The sequence below is a fragment of the Plecotus auritus genome (assembly GCF_963455305.1).
Source record: "Plecotus auritus genome assembly, chromosome: 5".
Taxonomy (NCBI): domain Eukaryota; kingdom Metazoa; phylum Chordata; class Mammalia; order Chiroptera; family Vespertilionidae; genus Plecotus; species Plecotus auritus.
This window is the reverse complement of record NC_137776.1, coordinates 127,302,505-127,317,989: the sequence shown is the minus strand read 5'-3', so window position 1 is coordinate 127,317,989 and position 15,485 is coordinate 127,302,505. Positions and strand designations below refer to the sequence as shown.

At 39.6% G+C, this 15,485-nt stretch overlaps 1 protein-coding gene across 13 annotated transcripts in view; it reads right to left on the bottom strand.

Moving 5' to 3' along the window:
- Positions 1–15,485, bottom strand: part of NFIB (nuclear factor I B) — a 443,907-nt gene that overhangs the window by 70,247 nt on the left and 358,175 nt on the right. The window lies entirely within an intron of this gene.

The following is a 15,485-nucleotide window of genomic DNA, read 5'->3' as shown; positions in this document are numbered from 1 at the left end:
TGTTGGAATTACTTCAAAGATCTCTTGCAACCACTGTTCTTTCACAAATCCTTCTCTGATTAAAGAAAAGTGAGCTGCCATTACCAGCACCCCCACCCTCATTCCCGGGTCATGAATCACACAAAAGCATAACTTGTACATTACAGCAAATACTTTGCATCAACCAATTTCCGCGCACCTTTACTGTACCTCACCTGATCTCCTTGCTTTCTCACCCTCGCTACTATTCCCCCGGGTCCCCTCCATTTCAAGAACTGGACACTTTTTCTAGCAAACAGTGGTGATTGCAGGGCTCCAAGGAATGCCACATGACCCTTCCATGACCTCCAGGTATGGGGTCCACCAGGCCTGTGTGGCAGCTGGTCTAGCTGTATCTACACCTAGAGCTGATGACTCCCACAAACACTGGCCCTGTCCCCAGTTTCCCCGTCTATGAGAAAGAGGCATAATGAGGTGAGGAGGAAGAGAACACCTAAGAAGAAGGAATATGGTTACTCTCTGCTGCCCCACAGACAGATCAAAAAGAGCCTGAAAGCCTCAGAATTCAAATACTTCCAGGAAAAAACTCTTGATTCCAAAGATTGTCAATTTGATCTGATTTCACTTAAAGCTTTAGGGTTGACCAAGGGAGGAGATTCGTTGCCAGATGTGAGGCACTGGTAGTGTAACAACATGAAGCACTGAAGTCAAAGAGCTGGGATTCGACTCCCAACCACCATTTACCAGGGTGGAATCCTGAACATTGTTATGAGACTCTTTGGGCCCCAGATGCCTCGTCTATAAATTAGAGGCAATAAAATTACCTACATCATAGAATTGTTATGGATAATAAGTGAAATAAAAATAGAAAACCCACGGTAGGCACTGATTTCATAAGTTCAAATTTGCCACTGGGGCCAGTGACCACCCATACACTGCATTATACACACTGAATTCTAGACACTCAAATTATTTGTAAATCTGCATTTAGAGATTTTACCAGAACAAATGTTACCACACCCTTTTTAACCATACAGAGCATGAAAAGACAGAAAATAATTTAATTATAATATATGCTTTACTGTTGTGAACTGAGGAGTCGTGTATGTCTGAACACTGTTTATACCCACCCATCCACCTTCTTTAGAAAAAGGATGAAAGAATGAGAGAGAAGAAAGTATGAAATCCCAGCTGGTGATAATACTTAGGTTTCATATTAAGTCATTACTGTAAAAATATATATATATATTTTTTTTACAGTAATGACTTAATATGAAACCTAAGTATATATATATACTCTTAAGAGGATAATAACAAAATGTCCCATTTGATGTACTTCTATTTTAAGAAACTCCTACATGTTGAGCAAGTAATATTTCACCAGATTGAATTCATTTCAGTGATTATTGAGCAACTAGATTAGCCAGCACTGCACAACGTGCTAAAAGACATGAAGACCAAAAGGAAAAAAAAAAGACATTGACTCCCTTTGTGTGGTTGGGGATAAAGATATTTCTAATTTTCTGAATCACTGGAGACTATCATTGAACACAAAGATTTCTATTGCTTTTGTTGTTTTTTTAAAGTACAATAAGATGTACTTTTATATGATAGTGCACAAGAAATTTTATATGTGGTAAATATGTTAATGTGGACTTATATACATATTATTTTAGACCTCATTTATCATGACTACAGCTCATGTACTTAAGCAACCAGACAAGCTTACTTGTCCTCATCCAGCTGTACCCTATAAATGCCTGCCCTCATGCCTTTCTCAGGCAGCTCCCTTCTGACCAGAAGGCCCACTCTGCGCAGCCTCTCCTCTCATTCTTCAGTATCCAGCTCAACCACCATCCCCCTCCACAGTCTGCTCCTCTACCTTCTGCTCCCACCCCCTGGGCCAGCTACAACCAATTTCTTTCTTTTCTATCCACCCAGAACCTAGTGTTTTCTTATTCTACATCACTTTGGATGTTCGAGTTTTCCAAGATAACTACTTTCAGGTCTGTGGTTCTTGATGGATTATCAGCTGGATTATTTGAAGAAGTGGCTGGGTTTTTGCTCATCTCTGTAGCTCCCAAACAACTAGCTCAGCACCTCTATATACAGAAAGTACTAAATAAATGCTTGCAGAACAAAATTTTAAAATGCAACTGAGAGGGAATCACAAAAGAACATTTTAGTAATTTTATAACTGCAGACTTCGATGGCTCAAGATTGAAGAATGACTACATTGTTATTCCGGGAACTCATTTGCTGAAACTTTTATTTAGGTTTTTTGGGTAGAATGGGAAAGAGTAATGATTAGACTCAGATTGTATTTCTGATTTCACTGTGTAAAACTTTAGGCATTTAGTACCAAATAAATACCAAGGAACTAGAAGAGTTTAAAGAGTAAGAGTTCAAAAATAGTTGTTAAGAAAATCTGAGGAATAAGTGAATAAGCAATAAACATTTCAGTATCTATAATAATAAAAGTGTAATATGCTAATTAGACCAGACAGCCAAATGACCTTCTGGACGTCCTTCCGGACGAAGCCGGGGCTGCAAATTTCGTGCATCAGGTCTCTAGTATTTATATAAAAGACATCATCTTAATACATAATAACATTTCAATATGTACATATCATCTGAAGTTCATTTCCATGTTACTCCGATGAGTAGTCAGGGCTCCATTTGCTTCTCAGTCATGCCCATTAAGATGGAGTCGGGTGTGGATCTGCTAAGAGTTCATAAGGGAGGGAGGTACTACCTCAAGCTAATCCTACCAGTGGGAAGACAGTAAGGTGCACAGATTAAATACAATGACTATGCCATAGGCAAGGGAAGGCAATTCAGAATGTAGCCGGGTGTTCCCCACCCCAAATTTTCCAAGTTCTAAGGAATTTGAATCTACAAGAAAAACTGAACGAGTTATTTAAGACTATGAAAAGCATTGAAAATATGTCAGAACTGCTTTAGCACCCACTAGACAGAAATGCAACACCATGGATCCCACTGGCTTCCACTCCTGCATGGAACATAGGGAGACTCTGAGGATGAGCAGTGATGTCTACTGACAATGACCTTATAAGAGTGTGTGGGGGGTCAGGGTAGCCTGGGAGACGTACCTGAAGCAGAGGGCTACCACCTGTCATGCATGTGTGTATGCAGCACAGCCTTTACAACAGTAGGCATTACCCAAGATGAGGCAGAGTAAAGAAAAGAAATAGTGGATGGCACTTGGATAATGAACAGTGCTTGCTCCCATGATATAAGAAATAACACTTAAGGACTCTGTCAAAATAAGTGAGGAGGATCATGCAGGAATCAGGAGCCCTGGGATAACATAGGAGAGTGAGACTCAGCAAAGTGCAGGTTGTTGCTGGAACCTCCGGGCTGTGGGGGCCTCCAGAAACATGGTGCTCACGTGTCCCATAAACCACTGTGAATCTAAATAGCTGATACATGGGCCAAGAGATCTTAAAGCAATTTGGAGACATTCATGTAGTAAATTCTCTTCATCTACCAAAGGAAATATGAGCATCTCTGAGGCAGAGCAGCTGTTTAATGGTTACCGAGCACTATTACACAACAGCTTAAGCCAGGAAGCAAAGAGCAACTCGGCATTTACAGGATGCTGTATTTACACCACATGTTTGCTTTTTAAAAACTGAAATTGAGTTGGAAATGAAGACCTCTGCAAACTGAAAACCCTCAAAGGCAATATCAAATTATATGATGTTACTTCTTTGTTCATTTTTCTCTAACAAAAGCAACAATAAATCACTACTCAGAAGTTAATATAGTGTTTAACCTCCTTTACAAACAATAACAGAGGGACACAATGGCATATCTAACTGTTAATATCTCAAATTATAATCAGCACCATTTGAATGTTAAACAACATTTACATAGAAAATCCAAAGGAAGACTGATAACGCTCATTTTTATAGTCTACTGTATTCTATTCTTGAAATTAAAAATAAATAAGCCACAGAAAGCTGTTATTAAATTCATGAAAGCTGTCTTCAAGTATTTGGAGGACTGGGAATGTAGATGGTGGATTAGATTTATTCTGCATAGTTCCAGCAACTGTTTCGTGGCCCCATAAGCAGAGTTGTCATCCAATTAGAAATGTCCCAGGAAGGACTGTGAAACTTTACAGAGGTAATAATAACCAACACATGCCAAGTTACTGCCCTAAGATCTTCTCAAGTATTAATTCAGGTAATGCCTACAAGTTGTCATACTGTTCCCATTTTACGGATGGCAAAACTTGTGTCTACAGAAGTAGGGAGTTTCTGGCTAGAAGACCCTTATTAGAATTAAGAATTATCCCTGCATAGGACATTGGATAAAAGCACCCCTAATTCCACTTTTTTTACATGGCTGTTTCCTATTGGTTTTCTTGCATGCTGTGGAGAAAGAACGGGAGACTAGGTATCTAGTCTTTATGATTCCAACTGTTCACTTCCTTCAACAGAATGTAAAAGATGTCTAAATCCTTTGCTTTATGGATGCAAAGAGGGAGAAGATAAGAGTATTTCACACTAGCTCTTTGCCAATCTTTATGTTTCAGCTACTACAACTAACCCTTGGTGATTGTCTGGTAGCTATGTTATAAGACATAGTTCTATCTTCCTTTTTTTCAACTTATCTGAACTGTCCATGATTAAGGATGAAATTGTGACTGTGTAATAGATATACTAATCATTGCAAAGATAATGATTCTTGGCACAGAGACTGAGCATCAGCCTATAGCCAAGGTTAATATTCTAGCATTGATTTAGAATTAGGTAACCTTCCATATGCAATGTAAATCCATGATAGTGATATAAGTGATCTGGTAGAGTCAGAAATTTTCTGAATTTAACACACACTGATAGTATAATAATATGACATTATTATATTAATGTTATTTGTGTTTTTTAGTATTTTTTAACTAACCCATTAAACTGATTTGTATATACGTGTGTGTATGTGCATTTTTATAAAATTGAGATCAAATATAAATTAATTTGTATCTTGCTTTTTACTAATTAAACATTAACTCTTTTCCTTTAGATTAAATAGTTTATCAGGAGCAGGATTTTATCCTGGTGGGGTGGCTCTGTTGTTTGGAGCATCATCCCATACACCAAAAGGCTGGGTCCATTTCCAGTCAGGGCACATAACTAGGTTGCAGGTTTGATCCCTGGTCAGGGAGCTTATGGGAGGTACTGATCGATGTTTCTCTCTCACATTGATGGTTCTCTCTCTCTTTTTCTTTCTCTCTTTCTCCTCTCTCTCTCTCTCTCTCTCTCTCTCTCTCTCTCTCTCTCTCCCATTCCCTCTCTCCCTCAAGTCATTTTATTAAAAGCATGATTTTAATGCCTATGAAATATTACATTGCATGGACATATGATACTTTATTTGACCATTCTCCTATTGTTTGTTTTAGGTTATTTACCATTTTTAAAAAAAACATTATAAACAGCACTGCCATTAACGTCCTTGAACACAGATTTTTGTCAGCAATTCTCATGATTTCCTTAGACTGGAGTTCCCAGAAGTGGACTTATGGGGTCAAAGGACATAGACTCTTTTAAAGTCTTGGTAAAAACTGTCAAGCTACTTTTGATAAAGGTTTGTCCCAGTTCATACTCCCTCTGACAGATAATGAGCAGGTCCATGTCACCACCCTGCTGCCAGAACTACATTCAAATCACTCATATCAGTAGTGATTTGTTTTTAATTGTGGCGAGTTGGTGGAGAAAATATAGCATTGTTATAATTTTCATTTATTTAATTATAATAAAGTTGAATATCTTTCAGATACATGTGCATTATTTATTTGAACATAACATTCAAATATAGGTAAAATAGGAATTGTACTAGCAGGAATATTTTATTACTAATATTGATTAGATTATTTCTAGAGTTTCACAGTTAATGATAATGTTGCCTATTAATTGATGTCTATTTTTTTCTCATCATTTGATATATTCACTTATTCCTACTTTTCTCAAGTTTTAAAAATATTTTCTAATCAGACTGATTATTGAATATTATTAAATGCTTTTTGACCTTAGTAGAGATTCCCCATTTTTCTTTACAGCATTTATTATTGTTGTATATTACTAAATTCCCAGAATAAATTATCTTTGCTTGTCCATGGAGGAAACTCTTTTAATTTACTGTTGCATTGGTTTGCTGACAGTTTCTTCCTACTTCTCTATATGTAGTTAGGATAACTTTGTGGGAATTTTTGTATTTTGTCAGGTTTTCATACCAGGATTATATGCATATTTCATAAAATGGTTAGGATAAGAGTCATTTTTTTCTGAAAAAATAAAAGTTCTTGAAAATTAGGGGAGATGTGGCGATCACTGGCAAAATCATTTTCCTAGAATCTGTTTCAGAGAAGCTTCTTTGATACCTTTGAGTCTTTCATGAAATTTATTCTATTCATGTTTTTTGGTCTTAAGACAATTTTATTATATATTTTCCAAGAATATTATCAATTTGCTCCAATTTTTTAGTTTACTAGCACAATATTTTATGGTTTATGAGTTGGCTATATTTATTTTTATAGTTATATTATATTATAATGTAATACTATAATTAATATAAGTAAATTAAATTATGTTAAACTATACTAAAAAATCAGCTCTACCATTTACTCTGTAAACCTAAGGCAAATCAGGCAACTTTCCTACACCTCACATTTCTCTTCTCTAAAATACATATGATAATCATAATACCTATAAGTCAATACAAAAACTGTATACTGTTTTCAAATATTAATAAAGATAGTATTTCAAGAGAGGGAAAGGGAAGGTAGAACTTCCAAATTAACAGAAAGAACAAAACACAATGAATAGGAACTTAATCAAGATAGCAAAAATAAGGACATAAGATGTAAAATAAATAATAAATATAAAGGAAAGTAGAAAGTATAAAATCAAGTATATCAATCATTACAATAAATGTAAGTGGACTGAGGAATCCCATATAGAACATTAGATCAACTCAAGCAAATAAAATTCAGCTATTTTCAAGGGCCAAAAGACAAGAAGATAACAAGAATAAAGTGTTGAAAACAAACTGGTAGGCAAAGAGAAATCAGGCAAATTCAAACAAAAACAGTATCAATCTGCAAAGGTTAGGATAGAATTTAAGATGAATTACAATAAGCAGGAGAGAAAACATTACAAATGAATAGTGTCACAATTAATGAAGAAAAGAAATCACCAACCCTACATGCATGTGGAAAAGTGCATAAAACAAAACCTATTCAAATACAAGAAAGTTGAAAAAATACAAATACATAGAGAGAATTTTGAATGCATCTCTTTTACACCTGAACATGACTATTAGACAAAGACCAACTTCATATTATTCAAAATACATATTTTGTTTTATTTCCATGGAAATTTTATAAAAATAAAATAATCATATTGGCACATTATGGAGATCACCACAGACTTATGAATTCTTATAATGAATACACCACAGGGATATCATCCAAGGCAAAATGCTAGCTACAGAGATTAGAGACAATTATTTAAAAATCTAGGTGCTCCAGTTAAAGGGACAGAATGCAATTTTTTTAAAAGTAGTAATGCAATAAGATTCAGTGGCAACTCTTTTCTTTTTTTCCCCAATATGAAACTATTTTTCTTGCCATTTGAATTTCAGTTGACATTCAATACTAGTTTATATTAGTTTCAGGTGCACAGCATAGTGATTAGACATTTACATACCTTACAAAGTGATCACCCCAATAATTCTAGTATCTACCTGGCACCATACATAGTTATTAACTGTTATTGACTATAATAGAGGCCTGGTGTATGAAAATTCATGCACTGGAGGGGGGGGATCCCTCAGCCTGGCCTGCCCGCTCTCACAGTCTGGGAGCCCTCAGGGGTGGGAGGGGACTGGAGATCAGGGGAAGGCGATGCCCCCATCACACCTCTGCTGCTGCCACTGCCAGCAGCACAAGCCTTAGCCAGCCCTGGTTACCTGAGCCTCGGGCAGCCCTGGGTGGCTAGACAGCCACCATCCGAGGCTTGCCTGCACCTCGGGAGTCGGCTGGACAGCCGCCATCGAAGGCTTGCCTGAGCCTCAGGCCGACCGTGGGTGGCTGGGGGGCTGAGGGGACTGGGGGACTCTGGAGACAGGTGTGCGGAGTGGCTGGACCTGCCTGGGGAAGGGCCTGGCTGTACCGCATGCCTGCCGCCCCAGCGGGGCTGAGGGGACTGAGCGCCGCCATCTTGTGGCTGTGGGCGCTGCCATATTTGAGGGGGTGGCAGTCAATTAGCATATTCCCTCATTATTGGTTGTGAGCGCCACCATCTTTGTGATGTGTGATGGTCAATTTGCATATTCCCTCTTTCTTAGATAGGATTCCCTTTGCTCTATTTTACATCCCCATGACTATTTTGTATCAATGTATACTTCTTAATCCCATTACCCTTTTCAGCACCAACTGTCTTATTTTTTTAAATGTACCTTTTATTGATTTCAGAGAGGAAGAGAGAAGGAGAGAGATAGAAACATCATTGATGAGAGAGAATCATTGATTGACTGCCTCCTGCATGCCACCCACTGGTGATCATGCCTGCAACTCGGACATGTATCCTGACCAGGAATCTAACCTCCTGGTTCATAGGTCAATGCTCAATCACTGAACCACACCAGCCGGGTGCCAGCTATCTTCTTTTTAAAGTATTTTGTCTTTCTCATTTAAGAGTAACCCCATCAGTGGCCTTTCCTCATCCATCTGTCTTTCTACATGCTCTCTCAGAACCCCTAGATACTCCCTTCTTCACCTGTTGATGCTATGTAAGGTAATATAATCACATGGGTTATTCTGGACATCAACTATAACATATCAAGTATAAGATGGCCGAGTGCTTCAGATCCTGATGGAAATGATCATTTTATAATCCTCGCTTACTGCTTAGAAAGTAGCTCAACTCAGAAAATGAATGCAATTCAAAATACCAAATTTTGCAACTAAAATTCCAATTCATTTTTCTTTATTTTATTTTTTACATCACCATTTTTCCCCTCTATGCCCTTTCCACCTCCACCCACCCACCCTTCCCACCCACCATCATCACACTGTTGTCCATGACCATGAGTTCTCTCTCTCTTTTTTCTTTTTTTCTCAATCTCTCCACCAACCTCCAAACCCCCCTCCCCTACCAGAGCTGTCTGCCTGCTCTCTATCTATGAGTCTGTCTCTATTTTCCTTGGTAGTTCAGCTTGTTGATTAAATTCCACATATGAGTGAAATCATATGGTACTTGTCTTTCTCTAACTGGCTTATTTCACTTAGCATAATGCTCTCCAGGTCCATCCATGTCCACTTCATTTTTAAAAAGTGCCATAAAATAAACAATGGAGACTGACTCTTACATCATGTCACTTGTCATCCGAACCTGCCCATGGCCTCTGCACCTTACCAGAGTAAAGCACCTCACCAAGACACAGGGTGCTCAGAGAAACACACAGGTACACTCACACCCTCTCCATGTGACTTCTAGGTACCAGCCTCTGCCTAGATCCCCAGAGGTCTCTAACCCCCAGGTTAAAAACCCCAAATCTCTATCCTAGCCTGGAGTTCCAGACCATTTTTTCCAGATGGCCTATAGGCACTGAAAGAACAAAAACCTACAGCTTAATTGAGATATAACCTAAATACCCTTTTCAAGTGTACACTTCAGTTTTAGTATATTCAGAACGCTGTACAACCATTACTAATATGGATTCCCGAACATTTTCATCACCTTCAAAAGAAACCCTGTGCCCGTGAACAGTCATGTGCCCATTACCCACCCCCAACCTCCCACCCCCCGACAACCACTAATCTACTTTCTATGTTTATGGTTTTGCCTGTTCCAGACAGTTCATGTAAATGAAAACATATAATATATGAAAGAATACATCATGTCTGTTTGTCTCATGTCATTAACAAGTGCACAAATCTGAAAGTCGAGTGGTTTTCTTCCTCCTGAATGCCATGGGGACATGGATATGCTCAAGGTATGGGGTTGGGGATCAAGACTTAGGAATATCTCAGTGAAAACAGGAGTCTGCCCTGATTGTGCTATATAAAATGAAATGAAAGTGTGCAAGGTCCCTGACAAGCAGAATACAAGTCAAAAGACCCAAAAGGGTTGGTAACAACTTTGAAAACCAAAACCTGATTTTTTTTCCTTAAATTCTTCTTCCATCAATGACATTATTATATAAAAGCCAACAAGAGTCAAATTACCCCACAAAGGTAATTGCTTTAAATTACTTGATATCTTGATACTCTTATAATTACAGAAAAAGAAAGAAGAAATGAGACTTTAGTAGATTTGCCTAATAACTTTAAATCACATTCAATAATCTTATGAGATAGAAACATTAAAACACAGATAGTTAGATATCTAGATAAACATCTAGATAGATGATAGATAGATAGATAGATAGATAGATAGATATAGATTTTTTAAGTATTTTATTCCACTTACAAAATATTGCTATAAAATTGACCCCTCCTTCCTAGCATGCAAGTGAGGGTCCCCTGGGTGCCTTTTCACAGGACAACACACCCAGCAAGCTTAGCTTCTGCAAAGTTCAGTGATTTTAACGAGCCTGGAGCAGTCCACTCTTATCTGTGATACAGAACAATCCCAGCTTTCCAGCTGTGAGGAGGAAAACGCTTTGCATTATTAAATTGTAGCCATATGCTGCCAAAGCAGGCCTTGCAAATATGGAGAGGGAAAAGAATTTAAATTGAAAGGAAACTTCAGATGCAGGCGGTCACTGTAAAAAGAACCCGAGGTGCTTGAGTGAAAGAGCAACAACAGAAACTCAGCGGAGCGGTGGATACAGTCACGGCCATGACCCAGGGGTGGTTATGACTGAAGCCTCTTTGCACAGGGGGCCTCTAACCTTCCCTGGGAGGAATGTGGACATTCCGCAAAGAAAGAAAAATACATTAGAACGGCGTCTCTTAAAATGTAACAAATTGCAAGCTATTGAAGTGCAAGGCCTCTTGAAAGTTTTCTGGAACGAGGTGCAGTATAAATTAGGTGCCTCCATCAATGTATTAAAACTTCACTGAACTCTCTGTTACCTATGACATCATTGCAGAGACCACAAGACCCTGCAAGACAGTTGTAAAGGTAGGGAAAACAAACGCTGCAAAAAACTAACCACAGCCCGAGAGCTAGTCCTTTGTCTCTCCGCTTTGTGAAAGGGGAGCATTTACTACGTTTAAATTACACTTGTGACTGTGTGACGAGTGGGTCCCTGACCTACATAAATACAAGGCGCATGCACCTGGAGAAAGTTGGAGTAGAGAACAAGATGGGACTACTGAGCTCTAGCGAGGACAACAACGTGGTGCAGAGGAAGCCTCGCCTTCATCGGTGCCCTGACCCCACCGCCTCGAAATCTCTCAGCTGACCTCCCTCCCCGAGCTCATCCCCACTGAGGCAAAGGTCACTCAAGATTCGCCTCCATCATCTCCTCGCCCTCCACCCACTGCCCCTTGTCCCAGAAGCTGGAGCTGTCACAACTGCCCCCAGGGACTCAATGTGGCACCTCTGTGTCAGGAGACCCAGACTCTGGTTCTGCTGAAAATCTCAACGGAAAGATTTCTCATTTCTTTCTCTTCTGTGGCAGTGCATACTCATTAACACTCAGGCTGCTCACAGCCAATGCCAAACTTTTCACACTTTATCACAACGCAATGCACCTAGGTGGGTAGGGGGCCGGGAGAAAATAATAATGATGTAGGGGGATTACTCCTGACTTAAGGTTTGGACCCATGCAAAAAATGAGTTTTAACCTACAGTTGCCAATAACTAATTGAGACCTTGGGCAAATCACTTAACCTCTTTGCTCTGTTTTCATAAGTAAAGTGGAGAAGTTGGGCTAGCAATGTCTGAGTACTGACATCCTGTTTTTGTGAGTAATGTTTCTGAGAGTGTCGAGCAAAAAAAAAAAAAAAAAAGATATTGGGTTATAGTAGTAAATTAATCATTTAAAAAATTCAACTGTCTACCAGGGGGAGAGATGTGTAAGCAAAGGTTTACGATACAAAACACCAATCATAACAGAGACAGAGTTGTCCAAGCCTGCTTAGGGTGATCTGATAAGATGCTTGTAGTAGTCTGGAGAGCAAAGATGAACAAGGTTTGAAGGGTGGATTTGGGAGACCTGGAAAAGGAGACAGCATATCACTTGGAAGAAAGGAAAAGGAAGGAAACTGGGTATACTTGATATCTGAGCAGCATTTCAAGACATGACAAAGTATCTATCTATATATATAAAACCCTAATATGCAAATAGACCGAACTGCAGAACAACCCAACAACCAAATAGTCACTATGACATGGGTTAACTACCAGGGGGCGCGTGCGGAACATGGCAGGCATCAGCCGCGGCGGGATGGTGGAGTAGGTGAGTGGGGGCACAAGACCAAGGCGGGGTGCTGGTCGCTGTCATCGGGGCGAGCCTCTGGTGGTTACTGAAAATTCTTTGCTCCCACGTGCCGTGTGCTGGCGCTGGAGCCACCGCTCGTACCCTCTGCTAGCACACGGTGCCAGTCCCGATCACTCGGCGCTGTCAGCAGGTGCGAGCAGTGGCTACCAGCCCTGATTACCCCTCAGGGATTCTCCACCTCCCCCTGCTCCTGAGGGGCGATCTGGGCAGCAGCCACCCTTCGCATCTGCTGATGGCACCAACCCACTCAAACCCGCTGGTGGCACCAGTCCCAATGGCTCCGTGCTGTCAGCAGGTGTGAGTGAGGCCGACGTCAGTGCATGGGAGCAGCAGCAGGGGGAGCAGGGCTGCCGGCAGACAGGGGACTGGGGCCGCGGCAGGAGGGGCTGTGAAGGGGGTTGGAGGATGGGCCGAGACCCACCCCTGTGCCCACCATAGCCTCATGGCCCACAGTTCCTTTCAAGGTGCACGAAATCGTGCACTGGGCCCCTAGTATGAGTATATAAGGAATGAGCACACAGAGCTTTTAAGGAAATCAGATTTGGTTTTTTTTTCTGAAGTGTACTCATTTATAGCATCTGAGAAAGAAAGAGTGAGGAAAGAATAGAGGCAGTCTTAAGGTCCTTGCACAATTTCAGGCAAGAAATAAAGTATCTAGAACCCAAATAAGGGTAATGAGACTGAGAAGTGGGAGCAGATTCTAAAGACCTTTAAAGGAAACGATGAATGAATACGTAGAGGATGAGAAAGAGAGTTCTTTAGAAGGAACTCATGAGCTACTCTAATCAAGGGTAGCCCCCGGGGTAGATTCTGGTAGCCTCAAGATATCTTCTGCATAGAGAAAAACTAAAATGTGGTAGAAAAGAAAATGAGAGTCGAATTTTAGAAATGTTAATGAGTTACAGCGTGTGTTGCCGTGGAACATATAGGGAAACATGCACAATCAGTCATTGAGCACTTTGGTCTGGACACTAGAAGAGAGAGCTGTTCCAAAGGCACATATTTAAGAATAACAAGAAGTGATTGTAGCTTAGTTTCAGATCTTATGTTTAGGTCTTTTCTTTGGTTCATTCTGAATTCATTTTTGTCCATGGAGACAAACTATAATCTAGTTTTATTCTTTTGCACGTGGCTTTCCAATTTTCCCAGCACCATTTATTGAAGAGGCTTTCTTTTCTCCATTGTGTGTTTTGGCTCCTTTGTCAAAAATTATTTGCTCATATATATGTAGTTTTATTTCAACACAAAAAGGCAACCAACCAAATGGGAAATGGTATTTGCAAAAAAAAACAGCCCCAACAAGGGGTTAATGTCCAAAATACACCAAGAACTCATACAACTCAACACAAAACAAACAAACAATCCAATTAAAAAGTGAGCAGAGGACCTGAACACACTTCTCCTAAGAAAACATACAAATGACCAACAAATACATGAAAAGATGCTGGATTTCACTAGCTATTAGGGAAATGCAAATAAAAACTACACTGAGATACCACCTCAAACCTGCTAGAATGGCTATTATCAACAAGACAGGTAAAGTGTTGGAAAACTTAGAGAAAAAAGAACCTTCATTCACTGTTGATGGGAATGTAAAATGGTACAGCCACTAAGGATAACAGTACGGTGATTCCTCACAAAGTTAAGAATAGAGTTACCATATGGTCCAGCAACCCCTCTTCTAGCTATCTACAAAAAAAAAAAAAAAACACTTAAAAACATTTATTCACAGAGATATATGTGCCCCTATGTTCATTTCAGCATAAATCATGGTGGCCAAGACATGGAGACAACCAAAGTGTCCTTTAACAGATGGTTGGATAAAGACGATATGGACATAGATACTACTCAGCCATAGAAAAGATGAAATATTGCCATTGCAACAACATGGACGAACCTTGAGAATATTATGCTAAGTGAAATAAGTCAGTCATAAAAAATGAAGAACCATATGACTTCACTCATATATGGGATGACATATCACTGAAACTCAGACACAGACAACAGTATGGTGGCTAACAGAAGGAAGAGGGTGGGAGCTAGGAAAGGGTAAAGGGAGCCAAATATATGGTGATGGAAGATGATTTGACTCTGGGTGGTGGGCACCTAATGCAATATGCAGATCAATGCATCATACAAATGTACACTTGAAACCTATGTGATCTTACTATCCAAGGTAACCAAAATCAACTTAATAAAAAGAAGAGTCATGAGGGGGAAAAAACCCCACAAAGGTTCCTGGATTACCAGAAAGGGGTCCTGTTTCCAAAAGCACAGTCAGCAAAAGCAAAACTAAGCAGGTGGGACTATATCAAACGAACAAGCATCTGCACAGCAAAGGAAACCATCAACAGGCCACCTATGGGATGGGAGCCAATGGCTGCACACTGTACATCTAATATGGGGTTTATCTCCTACAAGAAACTCCTATAAGAATTCCTACAAGTTAATAGCAAATGATAAAAATAAATAAGTAATAACCTGACTTAAAATGGGTGAAGGACTCCGATTTTCTCCAAAGAAGCTATACCAATGGCCAGCAGGCATATTTGAAAAGGCTCAATGTGACTAATCATCAGCAAATGCAAATCAAAATCACAATGAGATATCATCTCACTTCTGTCAGGATGACTATGCTCAAAAACCAAAGACAAACAGCATTGTGGAAGACGTGGAGAAACTGGGTTCCTTGTGAGTGCAAAGTGGTGTCACCACTATGGAAAAGAGTATGGCAGTTCCTTGAAAAAAATTGAAAATAGAACTACCATGTGAGCCAGCAATCCCACTTCTAGATATTTATCCAAAAGAGTTGAAATCAGGATCTCTAAGAGATATCTGAATTCCCATGTTCGTTGCAGCACTATTCATAATAGCCAAGATGTGGAAACAAACTAAATATCCACCAACAGATGAATGAGTGAAGAAAAGGTGGTGGTATATACATATAGTAGAATACTATTTCACCTTTATTTTTAAAAAAAGGAAATGTTGTAATATGCAACAACATGGATAAGCCTTAAGGATATTTT